At 36.4% G+C, this 20,392-nt stretch overlaps 1 long non-coding RNA gene across 5 annotated transcripts in view; it reads right to left on the bottom strand.

Moving 5' to 3' along the window:
- The window catches only part of LOC137488194 (uncharacterized), a 194,634-nt gene that overhangs the window by 109,378 nt on the left and 64,864 nt on the right, over nucleotides 1-20,392 (bottom strand). For 4 of the 5 annotated variants that reach the window (XR_012394361.1, XR_012394358.1, XR_012394357.1 and 1 more), the window contains exon 3: nucleotides 9,877-9,985. This is a non-coding gene — a long non-coding RNA (uncharacterized lncRNA). Of the gene's footprint in view, nucleotides 1-7,337; nucleotides 7,440-9,876; nucleotides 9,986-20,392 lie in introns of all 5 variants that reach the window. The other variant, XR_011007139.2, reaches the window with a different exon arrangement.

Below are 20,392 nucleotides of genomic sequence, written 5' to 3'. Positions count from 1 at the left end.
CGATCTAGCCAATGGCTGGACTACGGACTCTGATGGTAGATGATAGTGGTCATGTGTCCTCTGAATACAGGTTTCAAAAAATGTATGGCTAATAGTTTTTATTATTCAGTATTTATTCTTATGATGTTGAATCTTCCACCTAACAAACATCCTTATTTAAAAAACAAATAAAATAAATTAATACTGAAACCATTAAAATCCAAACTAAAACTAAATAATTTTAATATATAGAAACTAACAAAAAACTAGTAAATTTACCTCTGAAAACGAATTAACTGAATTTAAAAAAAACAAAGTCAAAACAAAATAAAAACTAAAACTAATGAAAAATCCAAAACTATTATCCTGCACCAAAACTTGATTTAAGCATCAAGTATTCATGCTAATAAGTCATCACTACCCTGCAAGTTTAAATAATTCAATTCGAACAAAAAATTAGCATGAGGTGAAAAACATCATGTGAGTAAATTAGAGCAAGTGACTCAGTGCTTCACATTTGATGTGAACCCAGCATTAGAATACAGCCATATTGACCTATCAAAAGGTAGAAAACAGTGCAAAGCTGATACCACGAGTCAAAAACTACTGTGTTAGTGACCATACAAACACACCGTAACTGGAGTTTCCAAAAATCTTCATCCTGGACAGAGTTTTCAGAAAGTTTCAGTTTTAGTCTTCAGCATTTTCATGTAGACGAATGGCCAAACAGTTTTTGCAACTACTTGATAAATAGAAAGCAAAAACATTTTTTGAATGTGTTTAAAATAGCAAATGAGCTGTACTTGATAGTAAGATTGAGAGAAATGGATAAAAGCCAGTAATATCTATGTCGGATGTCACTATGCTGATCTGATTGCTTTATATTGACTTCTGCAGTTTGATGTGATTGCTGCTAATATATAGTAATATTGTCATAATTCACAGCATATTAACAGGCATTACTGTAGAAAATAACTTTTTTCCTCTTACACAGTGTCATTGTCTAGCAGCCAAGTCTAACCAGCCCATGCTAACCAGACAAACCCTGACCCTCATCATCAATGAGTCTGTGCGTCTTATTATCCAGCGCGGACGTGCTCCGGCCTTCTATTAATGCATCGACAGTCCAGTGACCTGGATAGAAACTGATGAAAAAGATCAATCTTCATATCCCGCAAAGATGATGGAAACAGGTCAGGCGTGAAGTTTTAGACTGCGAGTGCAGAAAACTCTTTTTAAAAGGCTTTTTATTGCGGTTTATACTACCAGAAGACTGAGTGCATTTAACCTGCAGGCTCGAAGAAAACAAATCAATTAATTATGGTAATGGATAGTCCTGCCGTCCCGTTCACCTCAGTCCCAAACCATCAGTTTTACAGTCAAGCGGTCGACCGCCGACGGCCAAGCACCGGATCGCTAAATAATTCTGACACCTTTGTGTTAAGCGTGGCTCATTTTAAAATCAAGTTTCAGCGGCAGTTGTTAAACTTTCTTATTATGATTATAAACAAGAGTAATTACTCAGTCAAGACCACCGATAACTCCTGCAGACCTCACTGCATTAAATAAGATTCCTCTCGTTTCTCTGCTGTGAAACTGTGTGAATAGATGGAGATAAACAACCACTGTCACATTTTTTAAGGCGTTATTGTGTACATTATAATTTTTATATACAGTTTTTAACAATTAAGATTAAGATATTAGATAGGCGAGGCAGTGTCACAGTAGGTAGTGCTGTCGCCTCACAGCAAGAAGGTCGCTGGGTTGCTGGTTCGAACCTCAGCTCAGTTGCCATTTCTGTGTGGAGTTTGCATGTTCTCCCTGCCTTCGCGTGGGTTACCTCCTGGTGCTCCGGTTTCCCCAACAGTCCAAAGACATGCGGTACAGGTGAATTGGGTAGGCTAAATTGTCCGTAGTGTATGAATGTGTGAATATGTGTGTGGATGTTTCCCAGAGATGGGTTGCAGCTGGAAGGGCATCCGCTACGTAAAAACTTGCTGGATAAGTTGGCGGTTCATTCCGCTGTGGCGACCCTGGATTAATAAAGGGACTAAGTTGACAAGAAAATGAATGAACGAATGAATATTCTAGATAAGGGTGACATGGTGGCGCAGTGGGTAGCGCTGTCCCCTCACAGCAAGAAAGTCACTGGTTCAAGCCTCGGCTGAGTCAGTTGGCATTTCTGAGTTTGCATGTTCTCCCCATGAGAAATTCAACTGAAATATTTTTTATTATTAATATTTTATACCACATTCTAAAAAAAAGTGTCAATAATTGACATAACATAAATGATCTTTAGAAAGAATTTGTGTACTGTTTGTTCAGACTTGCTCTCAAACCAGTCTGTTTTTGTCCTCATGTGTCTGTTCTCTTCTTAGCATCATTATTATTCCTGAGCAAATAAGTCGCTGGAGATTTTGTCCTCTTCTGCGTTCCTCATCCACAGATTGGTTTCTCAAATTTCCCAGTCGTTGCATGGCCTAATAAAGCACTGGTGTCTGTCTGGGGCCCTCATGAGGCCGGGGCCTGAGCGCTGGAGGATGAGGAGAGCTGGATGATGGATGACAGAGAGGCTGAGCAGAGCCAGATTATTTATCGATTACATATAACAGACCTGGTCTGAGAGGCACAACCTCATAACGGAGAATATTAAGACAAACATATAGAAAAACCACACGTGCAGCTTTTTTTGGCAGTCCATTTATTGAGAAGTATATAAATGTTCTGAACTTATAACTGTAGTTGATGTTCATGTTGGCTGTTCATGTTTTAAATGCATTATGTTTACTCCCTTTCTCTCTCTGTCTTTGCAGCTACCCATTAGTTAGGTGCTTTTGTTGCTGTTGTTTGTTTATTATTATTATTATTATTATTTTGATCTCAAAGCAGCAGTTTTAATGGAAATATATTTTAACACTTAATATTTCAAATTATTTCTTTGTTTTTAAATATTATATTTTATTGTAAAGGTATACTCTAGTATCTGTGACATCCTGCATAATATATTATATAATAAAATATATATTCTATATACAGTTGAGGTCAGAATTATTACACATTTTAAAGGCTTAACTAGGTTAATTAGGTTAAGGGCACCTCAAGGGCAATTAATAAAGTTGCACCTCATTCACAATAGAGTGCGCTGATTGGTTCGAACCAAGTCTTTCAGATGAGTTATTGATGAAAACTCAAAGACGTCACATTGTACTGGCCAGTACACACATCCAGTCTCCACACTGGAGTTTACACAAGGATCTCATGGTCGTGACGTAGCTTTAAAATTTATTTTCAAACCGGAAGAACGAATTTGCTAAAAATAACACAAAAACTACCAATTTTCACTTTTAAGTGAAATATACAGTTGAAACCAGAAGTTTACATACACTGTATACAAAGGCACATAACCATTTAAAGAAAAGTCAGATGTTAATGTAAATAAACTTTTTCTCTTTTAGGTAAGTTAGGATTATCCGATTTGTTCAGATCACATTCTTATTTATTTTTTCAACACATTTCTAAACCTAATAGTTTTAATAACTCATTTTCAATAACTGATGTATTTTCTCTTCGCCATGATGACAGTAAATACTATTAGACTAGATATTTTCAAGACACTTCTATACAGCTTAAAGTGTCATTTAAAGGCCTAACTAGGTAAATTAGGTTAACTAGGCAGGTTAGACTAATTAGGCAAGTTATTGTATAATTATGGTTTGTTCTGTAGAATATCTGAAAAAAGAAATATAGCTTGATGGGGCTAATAATTTTGACCTTAAAATTAATAAATTTTATTAATTTTTTTTTTTTATTAAAACTGCTTTTATTGTAGCGAAATAAAACAAATAAGACTTTCTCCAGAAGAAAAAAATATTAGCAGACATACTGTGAAAATGTTCCTTGCTCTGTTAATCATCATTTGGGAAATACTTAAAAAAAATAAATAAATAAATCAAGAAGAGGCTAATAATTCTGACTTCAACTGTATATGACTGTCAACAACTCAGAAAATGTGTTTTGATGTTTCGATGTGTTTTTGATGTTGATGTTTTTATAAACAAATTTCGAGAGGATCACATGCTTATGATTGTTCACAGCTGTTCCAACTTTAGCTAATGACTAATTATCCTATCAGACGATCCTTAACTCACTATAAATAACCAGACTTTTATCATCTCAAAATCTTCATCTTGATGAGGATCTCAGGGCTCGAGAATCTTATAAACTCATGGCTCTTTCCCGGGACAGCACGCCAAACAAGCTTTATTATCAATCAGCTAAGTGTAAACTCTTGAAACCTCATTTAAGAGAATATTTAAGAGAAAAAAAAAATCATAGGAGGGCTAATACTTTTGACTTCACTTTGATATTGGCTATCAAATGTCTAAGTGAAAATAGTTTTTCCCACTCAGTCTATTAGAGTTGTCCATCTTTTCCTTTTACCTGTCTCTATCCTTCTCTGTCTCTCTCACTCTCACTCATGGCCGTAATGCCAGAGTATCTAAATAAGGTAATCAGACTGCAGTTGTCTTCCATCCCCAGCGTCTGAGCTCAACTAATCCCACTCTGCTCTTCGCTAACAAGACACTGATCTGAGGTCTGCCGGGGACTTAATGAAAACTGGATTGCTTGTTAGTCTGATGAGGCGCGCGCTTCTTACCTCCTTTTCTCTCGGTCCCTCATTTGAACAACAGTATTAGCTCGACCTCTCTCTGGATAATCCTTCTATTAGAGCGAGATCCAGGCAATCTCCGCGCACGCCAGACATTATCAACCCAGCGCACTCCCTCATGGTGGCCTGTCTGCCCCCTCACGAACACTATCTCCTCCTCTACCCTCCCAGATGCCAACGAGCTCCCTGCCCATACAACCCGAGACCACATGGCCGAGTTCATAGGGCATTTCACAAGAAGGAGCATTAATTAGCCTCGTATAGGAGCTGAATCTCGGAGGAAGAGTATCGTTTTTTTTTTTCTCTACCCAGACTGCGTCTCCTGTTCTTCTCTCGTCTCGGTAGGGTTGGACGATTTTATTTCCATGCAGAGACGCCTCTCTGTGTTAAATGAGCTCATTTCGGAGGTGAATGCCTCTTGGACAATTCCGGTCTATTTTCTCAGACCAAAGTTGACATTTAATTCCTTCGCTGCAGTGGGGCTCTTTCAGCTTGTTTCCAGGTTCATTATGGTAAATGGCCTTTACAAAGCGAGTGTTTCAGCGCGAACTTCTCTTCCACTGTGAGCTTGTTTTATGGCAGGACCGAGAGAAATGTAATGGCTTCGCTGTGTTCACATCAACATCGCTTACTGTGGGCTGATTGCCAGCTCTGAGCCAATAAAATTACAGTTTGTGTGTGTGTGCGTGTGTGTGTGTGCGTGTACGTGTTTTTGTGACATATCAGGACACAAATTTGTATAATGACATGGGTATGACACAGGTATTACAAAAAGGAGGTGAAATATGAGGACATTGGTGACGTCCTCATTTCTCAAAATGCGTATAAATCCTGCAGAAGTTTAATACAGGAGTTTAATCAGAGAGTAAAGGTGCACACAGTCTCCTGTGATAGTTGGGTTTAGGGGTGGGGTGAGGGCAATATAATATACGGTTTGGACAGTATAAAATGAATGGAAACCTATGTAATGTCCCCACTTTTCACAAAAACAAACATGTATATGTGTGTGTGTGTGTGTGTGTGTGTGTGTGTGTGTGTGTGTGTGTGTGTGTAAATAATCTAACTTCGTTTTTTAACTGTACGCCGTTTTCTTTATTTTGTGATTCGTGTTTTTATTTTTCCCTATTTATTATGGTTTTGAATAGCATTATAGGACCCGGATCTTTCTTTCAACAAATTTTAACCTTGAAAAGTTAAAAAAAGTCACTTTTATTAAAGGGGTGGTCCTCTACGATACAATATTTGAAACTTTAGTTGATGTGTAATTTAGCTATGTGAACATAAACAACAATTCTGAATCTAAGGTGCTCGAAGTTCAAGGCAAAGGGAGACATTGGCTTTTACAGAGTTAGCTTAGCAAAGCCTACAGCGAACAAAGTTTGGGCAATACAAAAATAGATTTGGGTTAATACAATACAATATTTATGTATAAAGCACATTTAAAAACAATCAAGTTTGACTAAGGTGCTGTACATAGGACTACTAAAGACAGAGAAGCAGAATGTAAAAGAAACATTTAACAAATAAAAGCAATAAAACAGAGATCAAGGAGTTTTAAAAGCGAGAAAAATTATATAGGTCTTTAAAACGGACTAAAACAGAAATGGAGGGGGAAAGACTAATGTGAATTGGTAGAGTTTTCCAGAGTTTAGGACCAGCAACAGCAAATGCTCGAACACCTCATTTTTTAAAGTGTGTTCTGGGCATGGTGAGTAAATTGAGATCCTAAGATCTCAATGATCGAGAGGGGCTATACGGACAAAGCAAGTCAGTAAGGTACTGAGGAGCAAGATAATCGACGGCTTTGTAAACAAATAATGCAGTTTTTTTAATCAATTCTGTATTTAATGGGTAACCAGTGAAGTGCAGCTAAAATCTGTGTTACCAACTTATACTTGCGAGTGCCAGAGAGTAGTCTAGCAGCCGCATTTTGTACCAGGTGCAGACGAGAAAAAAGAAGACTGAGAAATACCAAAATAGAGAGAGTTACAGTAATCCAGACAAGATGTTATGAAGACATGAATAACCGTTTGAAAATTGATCTGGGATAAAAATAGCTTGACTTTAGAAAGTTGTCTGAGGGGGTAAAAGCAGGATTTTACGACAGTACTGATCTGCTTGTAAATTTTTCATTTTGTTGTAAATGTAAAGAAAAAAAAATGTTTTCCTGTAAAATTAAATTTTTCTGAAAGTGTCAAATTATAAGAGATTATGTGTGTAATTGTGTATAAATTGTAAAATTAATCAAAATGTCATTACATATATTCCTGAGAAAATAACTAATCTGACCACACAATGCTGCTGTGTATTGATGAGGGGGTCGGATGTGCACTACAGCCCAAAGACGATATGTTTGTGTTTAATTGTCTTCTGAAGGTATGAATAAAATAGAGGAAAGCAGCTCTTGGTGTCGTCCTGGTGTTATTGAGTGAAAAGCAGATCTGTTATATCTGCAACAACCATTTGCAATCAGAAGAGAAGAGATTTCAAAATTCTAAACATTTTGGATTTTTATACCAATGAAGTGTTAAAATGAATCAATGCAAGTGTGTAAACAATTAATGAAGTTGTGACCCTGGTTTGTTTTAGATTTTAGATAGTGGCCAGCTGGATGGCTTTAAAATTCATCTAAAATGCAGTCATTAGAAAAGCAGAACATTTCTAAATGAAAAACGTTGGATTTACTTACACATGAAGTGTTCCATGGAGCATTATAAGTCATTGACCAGGCCTAACAATGCAGATGAAAGCTATAGTCTGATAGATGCTGTGTGGTTCATTGAAACAACACCTGCATTGACCAGGAGAATGAACATTCCAGGAAAAAGAAGTATTGAATTTTGGATTTACTTACAAATAAAGTGTTAAGTAGTTCCTTGCGGCTTTATAAACTGAAACTGACCAGGCCTAACCCCGTTTCACTTCAGTGAGAGTGCAGTTTGAAAGCTGTAGTTTGATAGTTGCTGCTTGAATCGCTGCTACAACAGTTTCCAATCACCAAAGGAAATGTGAAAGTTATTAATAGCTTCTATAGATTCTATTCTTGGCAACAAATGGACTCATTTCACCGAAGCATTTCTGCCTTAATTAACATCATAGCATCCAAATGAGATAAATCCACCTCCGAAGGGCACTCTAGAGCGAGAACAATCATATCCACCATATTGAATGGTTGTGCTAAACTGAAATTGCTCAAAATAGGCCACTTCAAAGGTCCCTTTGCATTTTAAAGAGTACAAATAATTGACATTGTTTACTCCCATGATTCTTTGCTCATGTTTAATTTGTGGCGCAGATGTTTCAGGAAGCCTACAGTACAAGAAACAATGCACTATTCCTTCACAGTAAGATTATTGTCATTTACACTACACTAAAACAATAAAATATACACTATTTTTGTAATTTAAAATAAATAAAAAAACATTAGCTAAAAATGTATTTTGTTTTAACTACCTTAAAACTACAACTTAGTAAAAATAAATGAATAAAAACATACATTTATACAGGTATACATTTAAAAGTACAAACGTTTGAAATATCCAATGTCTAAATGTTATAGTACATATAAAATAAATGATTTTTTTTTAAGATAATGTGTTATATTCCACAATTTTTACAATGCTCAGTCATTTAAAGTAAAATTAACAAGAAAAACATTTAGATTATTTAATGTAGTTTAAATTAACTACAACAATTAAAGCAGTAAAAAAAAAAATGAATACTATTAATAAAAAAAAAAATGTGCAGTATACGTAAAAATGTAATCTTTGGAATATCCATTGTTTCAAAAATATATAATGAATTATAATTCAAGATAAATGTAACTACAGCTGGGAAATCAAGTATTGAACACGTCACCATTTTTCTCAGAAAACATATTTCTAAATGTGCAGTTGACTTGAATTTTTCCCTGAATGTTGGTAACAACCAAAGAAATCTACATATGCAAAAACAACAACAATCTTACTAGTTTACAAACTAAGTTATGCACATTAAAATGAAAAGATGCAGTGAAAAAGACATTTATATAAATTATTAATTAATTTCAATAGTTCAGTAATTCCTCCTTCTCTTATTCAGTTGTTACTACACAAAACTATTTTTTCAGATTTTTTTTGGTTTATTTTTTATTCTGTTTTTACTGTTTGGGTTTTTACCAAAATCTGTTTCAATTCCATGTCAACAGCTCCTTTAGAAATATTATTCCCAGAAGAAAAAAATAAAAAAATAAAAATGTGTTCAACACTGATTTTACCCGCTCTATGTTACACAGAAAACAAACTTTTTTTTTCAGATAATATTTTATATCCACATTTTTGACAATGTAAAGTAAGTCTTTGCACAAACAGTATATACATTTGACATGTCTTTAACATTTTTGAACAGGGGTTCCTTGCAAAAAACGTGATCACATTTGAAAATCCTGGATTAGGGAGTAGGTATGAGTCCTTCAGAATGCAACACATACAGTAAGTGTACAGTAGTTAACTCAAAATTTATTCAAAGTAAATTCTACTCATTTGAAAAGAGTTTTTAACTCAGCGTTAAATGTAACAAGTTAATTAAACACCTCATTACTCATCACAGTACTCATATGGATATAGTTTTCGGTTTCCTCTAAGGGTCTGAGTTGTCTTAACTCATTGAGTTTTACAGTACTTTTACAGTTGATTTAAGTTCTCTTCATTTATTGGGTTTCACTGTGCTCAAATTGCTTCGTTTACTCTTTGGATTAAGTTCACAGTACTCATTAGTATTACTTTTCGAACTTAAGTTCATAGTGAAGTTTGTTGCAATCGGTTTCTTCAAATGGTTTGAGTTACCTTAACTTTTGGGGTTTTACAGTATGCACAATTATTCTTATTTTTTCTCTTTTTATTTGCTTTTTTAAACAAAAAAATATCAATTCATTATTTAAATATTGTTCATTTTGCTGTGCATTAGTGCCCTGATGCATCTTAATACTCGCATGAATGTTAATGTCTGTGATTTTCTCCCAGAATAAAAACATCTAATCTAAAAACAAATTCTTATTTATCTGTGCCTCTACAGCCTTTTTCAACCCTCAAAACCTAATTTCTGGCCAGCTCATGCTTAAGATGCTACAAAGAAAAAATTACTGCCAACCAGCAACTGAAGACCCTCTTTGAAAAGTGCTTGAGCTTTTTATTTATTCATGTTCGCCGCATGGTAAACAGAGCGATTACAGAAAATGACGTAATTCTTACTTCTGAAGAACGAGAAGCTGATGCGTCTTCACAATCTCACGGTCTCCACAAAGCCATAGCCTCCGATCGAGCAGTAAGACATTGTCAATAGTCCCCGAGGGAAGGCCATCTGTAAAAGAAAAACAGAGAAATGAATGCATATGGAGGGCCGGCCTCACAGCGGACCGTGTCCAATGGCATGAACTGATCCTGGAGTGTAGGTGAGTGTTCCAGCTTAAGCTCAGTCCACAAACCCAATGACATGCCTGCCAGTATCAATCAGCGTCTCTGATATCCTGACAGGAATGCTATCAGTCAGAGACGGCGCACTGGATGCCTCGCTGCAGAGAGGAAAAAAAAAAATGTTTGGATTGTTTGCGGTGCATGAGTGGAAAGGCAGAAATGTGGAGTAATGAAAAGAGTAAGAATTTGTGTGTGTCGCTGCTTGTTTGAGGACAATCTTCATGGTCGGAGGTCATCAGGAATGCTGGTGAATATACTTCTATATATGTATGGCCAGTAGGGTTGTCAAAAGTATCAATTTCGTCCGTTTCCTGGTAACATTCCCACTAAAATAGAAGACTTTCAGACAGAAAATAGCAAATGTTATTAACCCTACTCCGTTTGGTAAACGATGTAAATGTACTCTATCTAAGCCAATCATCACATTCTCAGTTACACCACATTCACCAGTCATCATCGCTGGTTGGTTATGTGTTCAGCCACACACACACGCACGCATACACACCAGTCCAGAGAAAGAGAGGTTGTATGGCGTGCGAGGTTGTAGAGATGCTGCTCGCATGCAAACCACTTCAGTGTTCTCAGTTATAGTAACACAAGTTTTATTGTCAGTAGCAGTAACAGTGTTGTAACGGCAGAAACAGAAATTCAATGATTACTCATTACTGAAAAAAGTAACGCCATAAAGTAATGCTACTTATTTATAGCACCGTCATTCCAATCACTGGTCAGGTGTCACCAAAGCGAAATGAACCACCAATTACATTAAAAGTTGTCAAATGTTTTTATATCATTATATGAAGCTCCTGATGTATTGTAACAAGCCCCTGATCTTGACATCTGAATATGTTGCACTTAAAAAAAAATAAATAAATAAATAAAATAATAATAATAATAATAATTATATATATATATATATATATATATATATATATATATATATATATATATATATATATATATATATATATATATATTTATATATATATATATATACATATATATATACACACACACACACTATATATATATATATATATATATATATATATATATATATATATATATATATATATATGTATACATACATACATACATATATAACAATGCGCTTTATCTTTTCAAATCTAGGTCGGTTTGATGTCTGCTATGTGTAATTGCATGTTCTATTATATACTTTTTGTAAATAAATTCAGCGTTGTTTTTACAATTAAAACTTTTGAATTCCTTAATTCATTATTTGAATACAGTGTGTGTGGACACTCTGAAATGGCAGTTGCCACCCCCTGGCCACCATGTAAAAAAAAAAAAAAAAAAAAGTAGCTCAGCCACTGGTTTCAAACTTCCTTATTTTGACTCATTTACAAAAATAAAAAGTGCTGTAAATGTGATAAAGTGTGCCAAATTCATTCTCTTTATATCTTCTGTGTGATTTTGCCTTTTTAAAAGCGCTAAGTCAATACAAGCTTGAATGTTGAAAACACAAAAAGACACTGAGCACCATGGGAATAGCATTCACATTTGATGCAGATCATATTTTGATGCAATTTACAAGCACATTCACAATTCTCTGAAGACAAAAGGTCTGAAGAAGAAAATTCAAATGAAGAATTATATAAGAAACCTTGGCTTGATGCTCAGTGAGGGAATTAGGCAGTCTTTCAGACTCTTTAAAAATGCTAACTAACCAACTTCTGTGCTTTGGATCCTCTCCAGTGTTTTTTTTTTTATGTTACTGCAACCTGCAAAAGGAACTGGCAACAACAATACACTTTATGGTCCTTTTTTCTCTCTCTAAAGTAGCCGTGACATATGTCTGCCAAGTAAATGTTAATGTAAATGCACACGGAAGCTGTCTGGTGTTAAATCCCCGTGCGATTACTCGTTCTCGTTGCAGATGGACTCGAGGTCATCAATAGTGTTTAAAAAAAATAACACAGCTTGATTGTTATTCCAAAGAAACTGTTTTGCTCTCTCATCTCTCTCCTCGTCTTTCTGCCACAATAGACCGCATTTCATTAGTGGCATCAGCGAGGTAATTCAGGATAAAATATGGAAGCCAAATTGCTTGGCGTGAGATGCCTTTCAAAGTATCGGCATTGGAGAGAAAACCTAAAGCGCAGGAGGCCTTGTTAATACAAGAATGGAAAACACTCCAGATGAGCACGTGCATTACGCGTTCCGTCTCTTCATATGGCACGTATTGATTGGTTTTCAATTCATCAGCCAGAGGATTTTTTGCGTCCTTCGCATGCTGTTTAGACTTGTATGTTTGTTTTGCCGCTCTCCTGACCTTGTCGGCAGCATTACAATGTGTGTCGTGCAGATAAGGGGTGTGATTTTAAAGCCCCGGAGACAATAAAGTGGATAAAGTAAAGCAACCAACATTGAAAATTAAGCGCAAGCAGGATAATAAATGCAATGAGGAATGAAGCGCATTTCCGATTCTTGGCACACTGTCTCTCCATCTTAAAGGTCAAGGTTCTGTTTGTGTTCTGTGGGGAAATTAGTCTTCCAGAATAACAAATTTAATCTACAAAAATGCGGTTGAGACATTTGTAACAGCAGAATGAGGTAAAATCGCTGTGACATCTTCATGTAATCAGGCAGGCATGACTCAACCGCAACGAGCTGCCATTTAACATTCAAGACCGGAGCTAAAAGACAAGAGCCTGATATTCAGAACAAATTACATCTCTTCCACATATACGCACAGCCTATCATCCTTTATCCATCACATTTTTATTGTTTCATCTTGTTTATCTGGGCTGAAGTCTTTAAATGGAAATAGTGTGCATTATTTAAGTTAGTTGTTGCTTTTTATGTTGGCTTTAGGGGTCAAACGAAAAATAAGGTCAAGAATCTTGGTGCGATTCTGGAGTCAGATCTAAGTTTCAATAGTAATGACAAAGCTGTAACTAAATCAGCATACTACCATCTCAAAAACATTGCAAGAATTAGATGCTTTGATTCCAGTGGAGACTTTGAGAAACGCGTTCATGCTTTTATCAACAGTAGGGTGGATTACTGTAATGGACTCCTCACTGGGCTGCCCAAAAAGACAGTCAGACAGTTGCAGCTCATCCAGAACGCTGCTGCCAGGATTCTGACTAGAACCAGAAAATCAGAGCACATCACACCTGTCCTCAGGTATTTACTCCCAGTTACAATAAGAATAGATTTTTAAATATTATTGCTGGTCTATAAATCACTAAATGGCCTAGGACCTCAATACATTACAGATATGCTTACTGAATACAAACCCAACAGATTGCTAAGATATGTATGATCATATCAACTAGAAATTCCAAGAGTTCAGTCAAAGTAGGGTGAATCAACCTTCAGCTACTACATCCCCTACAGACAGTTGAACAGCTGGTTTTGTAGCTGATCTTCTTCTCAGATTAGAAAGTTTGTTTTATTGCATGGCAATTCTCCTGGTCTTGCCTCATGTAATTTCATAACAGTTTTTGGGGTCTGATATTATGGAGAGTTAGCAATCCTTACAGTATTGACATTCTAAAATCAAACAGTGCATATTTTTTTCAGCACATGCTAAAGAGGCTTCTACTGGATCGAGATCTGGTTATTGTGGAGGTCATCTGAGTATCATGAACGCGTGAAGTTTATTTATAAACTAATTTCGAGAGGATCACGTGCTTATGATTGCTTGCAGCAGGTCCTGCATTATTTAATTTATGATTCACCAATCAGACGATTCCTAAGCCAGTATAAATACCCTAAGTTCCATATGACAGCTATCTTCGTTTTGAAGAATCCCCCCTTCCACCCCTACTCCTCCTCCTTTCCTAGATTGGTGGCACGGTGATCCAGTGGTTAGCACTGTTGCCTCACAGCAAGAACGTCCTTACCAAGCCAGCCGATGTTTCTGAGTGGAGTTTACACGTTCTCCCCATGCTCACATGGGTTTCCCCAGGTTCCCTGGTTTCCTCACACCATCCAAAAACATGCAACTTAAATTAATTGACTAATCCAAATCTGTACCATAAAATGCTCCAAGTACATAGTTATCTCTTAAGAGCAATCATCTGTTTATTAGTTAATACAGCAGGGGAGTTCTTGAGATCTACCTGAGCTCAAACTCTCCTCTCGCCTTGCAAAAGGGAGGGAGCCCCGGGCTCGAGGATCTTATGAGCTCAGGGCTCTCTCCCGGGACAGCATGCCAAACAAGCTTATAATCAACCATCAGCTAAGTGTGAACTCTTGAAATCATATCTGTGAAACCTGTTGACATGATGGTGAATCATGGTCAGTATCAATATGTCAGTAGGCTGTGGTGTTTAAATAATGCTTAGTTGGTAAGGGGCCTAACATGTGCCAAGAAATCTCCCCAACACCACTATTGCATAAACCATGTTGGATCATGATGTTTATGCCAAATTCTGACTCCACCATATAATGTGTCACAACAGAAAACAAGACTCATCAGACAAGACAACTTTTCCATCGTCCAATTTTGATAAAACTGTAGCTTCAGTTTCCTGTTGTTGCTGTTTTTTTTTTTTTTTTTTTTTTTGACAGGAGTGTGCTTTTTGCTGCTGGAGCTCATCTGCCTCAAGATTTGGCATGATTTATGTTTAGAGATTATTTATTTATTTTTTTTTTCCAGAACTTGGTTGTATAAACTGTTGCCTTTCTGTCAGCTGAACCAGTCTTGGAAATTCTCCTCTGGCATCAATAGACATTACAGTTCTCCTTTTCAGACCATTCACACTCAATTCTAGAAATTGTATATAAAAAAACCCAATGGATCATCTGGATTCTGAAATACTCAGACCAATTTGACACCAAAAACCAAGACCCTTAAATCTCTTTTCTTCACCATTCTAATGCTCACTTTGAAATTCAGTAATCATCTTGACCAAGTCCACTTACCTAAAATGCACTGTAGATGTGCTGTTGTGATTAAATAGTTGGATATATTAAATTAACAAGCAGATGAACACATGTACCTAATAAAATGGCAGGCGTGTAATATCCTGGCAGAAAATTACGAGCGCAATAAATCCATTTACCTTACAGACATATTCTTCAACCCTAAAACACAATGCAAGCACTGTCCCTGTGTTCCAATATGCTTACTTCTGTAGTATGTGAACAATATGCGAGCCTAGTAAGTACAGTATGTGAAAAAGTGAAAAATCAATCAAAAACAATGCATCAAAGGCTATGTTGTTTCACATGTTCAAGACTTTAATAAAAGGTAAAAATTACTTTATAAATTGAAAATACGTCATTGTGCTTTTTTTCACCAAATCAGAGACATAATATATGATTTAAAATGAGTTAGAATCCTATCATTTTCTTAGCAATTTAGTGGTTTTGATCAGGACTGAAGTTGATTAACAGATTTCTGAAAAAATCTTTTTGAAAAAAAATATTTATCTGATGCAATTTTACAGCAGTTTAATTCAGTGAATCGTTTCATCCTGAACATAACAAAAGGGTAGTAAATTTGCCTAGAGTGTATTGTTGAGTTTAAAAAAAATTAAATCATAATAGTTTCTCAAAATATGTATCAAAAAAGATTTGTCACCAAAACCATTCTGCTAGCTGAAACACAGAGAAAGTTATAGCCAAATTTAGGGTGCTTTCACATCTGGACTTCGCTTCATTTGGTGTGGACCAAGGGCAATAAATGATCCATTGTTGCATTTTCTGCCGTCTTTGGGTCGTTTTCACATCACACTGCTGGCTTTGGTCCGAACCAGTTGAAACAAACCAAAATGTATTCATCTGACAAAATCCAAATCTCTCATTGGCCAGATGTTGTTGAACATATTTCCTAAACTGCTTATTGATTGGTTAGAATTCACGTGCGGGAAAATGGCAATGAACTCCCGCAGGTAAACAAAACCGGCAGACACAAAATATCGTTTTCACTCTGGAGGGACAACTGCGCTGACTGATTGTATCCCTGCTTTAGACAAACTATACATTTTGAGAATGAAGCGCGGCCGCGGCTGAAAAACAGTGTTCTAATGCATCGCTCATCACTTCAGGAAGAGGAGTGAAATTAATTTAGCTAAACTGCGACATGATCATCTTGCAGAAATATAACCAACGATCCATCAGGTAATGTTTTCCCCTCTCTCTCTGTTGGTAAAGCGCTGTCAACAAATATTTTTCCTCCATATCCCATAATGCACAGCCCATCGGCCTAAGGCAGCTGGATTAGTATTAGTATTTTTTGCGGTTGGACCTGTTTTAGTATGGATCAAATTCTCACCAAAAACGAACCGCTCCAGGGTTCGTTTGAAAGCGCATCGAGACCACCTCTTCAAGCAGGTCTCGGTATGCTTATTTGGTCTGCTTTTGGTGCACACTGTAGTACGATTGCTGCATTCTCACCTGCCCAAACGAACTGTACCAAAAGGGAAAATAAACTCTAGTGCGATTCAATCGAACTAAATAAGGCAGGTGTGAAAAAACCAGTAGACTCAAAATCACCCCAGAGTGGATGAAAACATACCCAACAGCACATAAGGGTTAGATGTCACTTTAAGCTGAATACTAGTATCTTGAAAAGTATCTAGGAAAATGTTATCTACTGTCATTATGGAAATGATAATAAGAACTAAGTAAAATAATAAAATAAATAAGTAAATAGAAACAAGTTATGAAAACTATTATGTTTAGAAAAAAAGTCTTTTAAAATGTGAAATGTGAAAATATACAGGGGGGGGGGGGTAATTATTTAGGATGACTAATTAATTCTGACTTCAACTGTACATTATATACAGTTGAAACCAGCAGTTTACATACACTGTATAAAAGGCACAAAACCATATATTAAAAAGTCAGATGTTAATGTGACTAAACTTTTTTCTCTTTTAGGTAAGTTAGGATTATCACATTTTCTGTTATGCTTAATAGCAGAATAATGAGAGAGATTTATTTGTTTAATTGTCATTCTTTTCTTGAAAGAATGTTTACATACAATGAGATTATTATGCCTCTGAAACAGGAAGTAGGAAACAGGAAGCTAAGGAAGTTTCTGATTGGCTGATTGACAACATTTGAGTTAAAAAGAGGCACAACTGTAGAATAGTATTTAAGGAAAACCTCAAAACCTGCTTCCTTGTGTGACAACATGGGAAAATCAACAAGCCAGAATCAACAATAAAGCCAGATTGCAATTGGCTAAATTACACTGGGGAAAAGAATCATTTTTGGAGACATGTCCTGTGCTTTGATGGAACTAAGATTGAACTGTTTTGCCATTATGGCCAGTATTACATTTGGAGGACAAAGGGAAAGATTACAAGCCTAGGAAAACCATCCCAACCGTGAATTATAGGGGTGGCAGCATCATGTTGTGGGGCTGTTTTGCTGCAGGAGGGACTGGTCCACTTCACAACATAGATGCATCATGAAGAAAGAACATTATGTAGAAATACTGAAGCAACATCTCAAAACATCAGGCAAGAAATTAAAACTTGGCCAAAAATGGATCTTTAAAACAGACCATGACCTTGCCAAATTAGTTAAAATGTGCTTTAAGGACAAGCGTAAATGTTTTGTAGTGGCAATCACAAAGCCCTGAACTCCATCCTATTGAAAATTTGTGGGCAGTTAAAAAATCTTGTGCGAGCAAGCCAATAAATCTGATTCCATTACACCAATTCTGTTTGGAGGAATGAGCCAAAATTCCTTTAAACTATTGTGAGAAGCCTGTGAAAGGATACCCAAAACATTTGAATAAAGTTATACAGTTTAAAAACAAAGATAAAAAATACAAAGGAAATGTATGTAAACTTTTGACTGTCTAGAAATTAATTTAGTTCTTGAATAAAAGTTCTTAAAAAATAGTTCTCTCATTATTCTGGCATTTAGCAAATTTAAATCATGTAGATAGTCCTAAACTGACCTAAAATAGTAAACGTTTAGTATCATTTACCATCAGACATTTTTTTAAATGGTTATTTTCCTTTTTTTTTTTTTTAGAGTTTATGTAAACATCTGGTTTCAACTGTATTTTAACATACAGGTCAAGAAAAACATATTAAATCATCCATATTTAAACATTTACTATGCTCTCCAAGTACATAAAATAATTCTTCCAAATGTCATTTATTACAGACACCAAAACACAATGTCTCGTCCTTGACCAGATATAAAAATGCCATTTTATGTCTTTACAACATGCCAATAACGCTAGCAAAAAGGCTGCCAAACTTTTCCCCGCAAATAAACCCCCTCTCGCTTTTAAATGGTAATTTATGCACGGCTGCTGTCAGCAGAAACAAGCTCTTACATTGTAAATGTCTTTGAGTTGTTTTATCGCTCTTCTCATGCATAGTCGGAGTTGATGGTGAACAAGGCTCTGGTCACCCTCTGTCCGCGGGACACTGAACACCCTCCTCTCTATCGTCCAGAATGATGTACAGCATGAGGCCATGGTTAGCGGCGTGAAGGAAATTGAATACACAGGGAAGTCAAACATTTGAATGCACTGGATTATGAGTGCCAGAGAGAGAGAGAGAGAGAGAAAGCAGCAGATGTCTGTTTCTCACTGTCTCCTCGTATCAGGCTGGCTAAGACAGCTGCGGAAGAGAGCGTGGGATGTGGAATTGGAGAGATGGAGAGAATGGCCCATTATCATAACAGCAATACGGCAAACAATCAGGGAGAGAACGACGGCGAGACGGCAGAGAGTGGGATGCAGAGGAGGATGAGCACATATGAAGACAAGTGGAGAGAGAGAGAGGGACGAGCAAAAATGAGAAATGTCAATGATGGAATAAGAAAAAGCAATGCAGGAGCTGTGGAAAATGGAAATGGAATAAGAGCGAAAGAGGCGACAGACTATTTTCTCTTTAAAATCCATTTCTCTTAAAATCTACCATTAGCTGCTAGTTCAAAGAGAACCCAATGTACCTTTTTAGCTGATAAACACTTGTTCATGTTAGAGTTCCAATTTGTATTTTGCGCAGTTAGTGAATCTCTCGCACATTTTATAATGTAACTAATTCAATTTAGGTGTAAATGACACAGTTAGGTATGAATGCATTTTCTTATAAAAGCAAGGGTCACCAACCCTGTTCCTGGAGCACTATCTTCCTGCACATTTCAGTTGCAACCCTGACCAAACACACCTGTTTGTAATTATCAAGTGCTGCTTTAGGTACTATTAATTGGTTTAGGTGAGTTTGATCAGGGTTGGGACTGAATTCTGCAGGAAGGTAGCTCTCCAGGAACAGGGTTGGTGACCCCTGCGTTAGACCATTGGTCCACAACCTTTTTATCACCGCGGACCGGTCACACTGCAAAAAATGCTTTTCTTGCTTAGATTTTTTTGTCTTGTTTCTAGTCTAAATATCTAAAATTTCTTATATCAAGAAGCATTTTCTACACAAGCAAAACATATTATCCTGTTTTGAGAAATAATATACCAATATTAAGTGAGTTTTTCCTTTAAACAAGCTAAATATTCTGCCAATGGGGTAAGCAAAATATTCTTGTTTTTTCTTTTGACGTAAGATTATTTTGCTTACCCCATTGGCAGATTATTTTGCTTGTTATAAGGAAAAAAATCACTTAATATTGCCACATTATTTCTCAAAACAAGACAATTTGTTTTTCTTGTCAAGAACATTCTTCTTGATTTAGGAATTTTTAGATATTTAGACTAGAAACAAGACAAAAAATCTAAGTAAGAAAAGCATTTTTTGCAGTGCAATGCTTGACAATTTTACTGGGGGGTGGTGTTGGTTTGTAGCTTGCTAGGCGACTATCTTTTGGATGAGACGTTAAATCGAGGTCCTGACTCTCTGTGGTCATTAAAAACCCAATGACACTTTACTAGAGTAGGGGTGTAAACCCATGTCCTGACCAAATTCCCTCCATCGGCCCTCACCAGCCTCCCAATCATTCCCATCCAGTAAATTGGCTCTATCACTGTCGTTCCACTCTACCTATAGCCGGTGTGTGGTGAGCGCACTGGCGCCGTTGTCCTGTGGCTACCGCCCTTTTTCACCCATTTGGATGCTGCACACTGGTGGTGGTGTGGAGAAACCCCCCTTATGATTGTAAAGCTCTTTGGTTGTATGGCAATACACAATGAATGTGCTATATAAATACACCTTACTTACCATCAACCATTTTCTCAGAGGATGACAAGCTAATAAAACATTGCTGTCACTCTGATAAAACTTTTATTCATGGAGAAAATTATAAAGCACTGCACTGTTTGTGTGTTCTGTGTTTGTCAGGGATAATAAGTTTACCAAAATGTGTATATTCCATACAAGCTAAAGCTGATCAGTCAGTT

This window comes from Danio rerio, chromosome 2 (genome assembly GCF_049306965.1).
Source record: "Danio rerio strain Tuebingen ecotype United States chromosome 2, GRCz12tu, whole genome shotgun sequence".
Lineage (NCBI taxonomy): Eukaryota > Metazoa > Chordata > Actinopteri > Cypriniformes > Danionidae > Danio > Danio rerio.
Note: the sequence above shows the minus strand (reverse complement) of the source record. Positions and strands in the feature narration are given on the sequence as shown.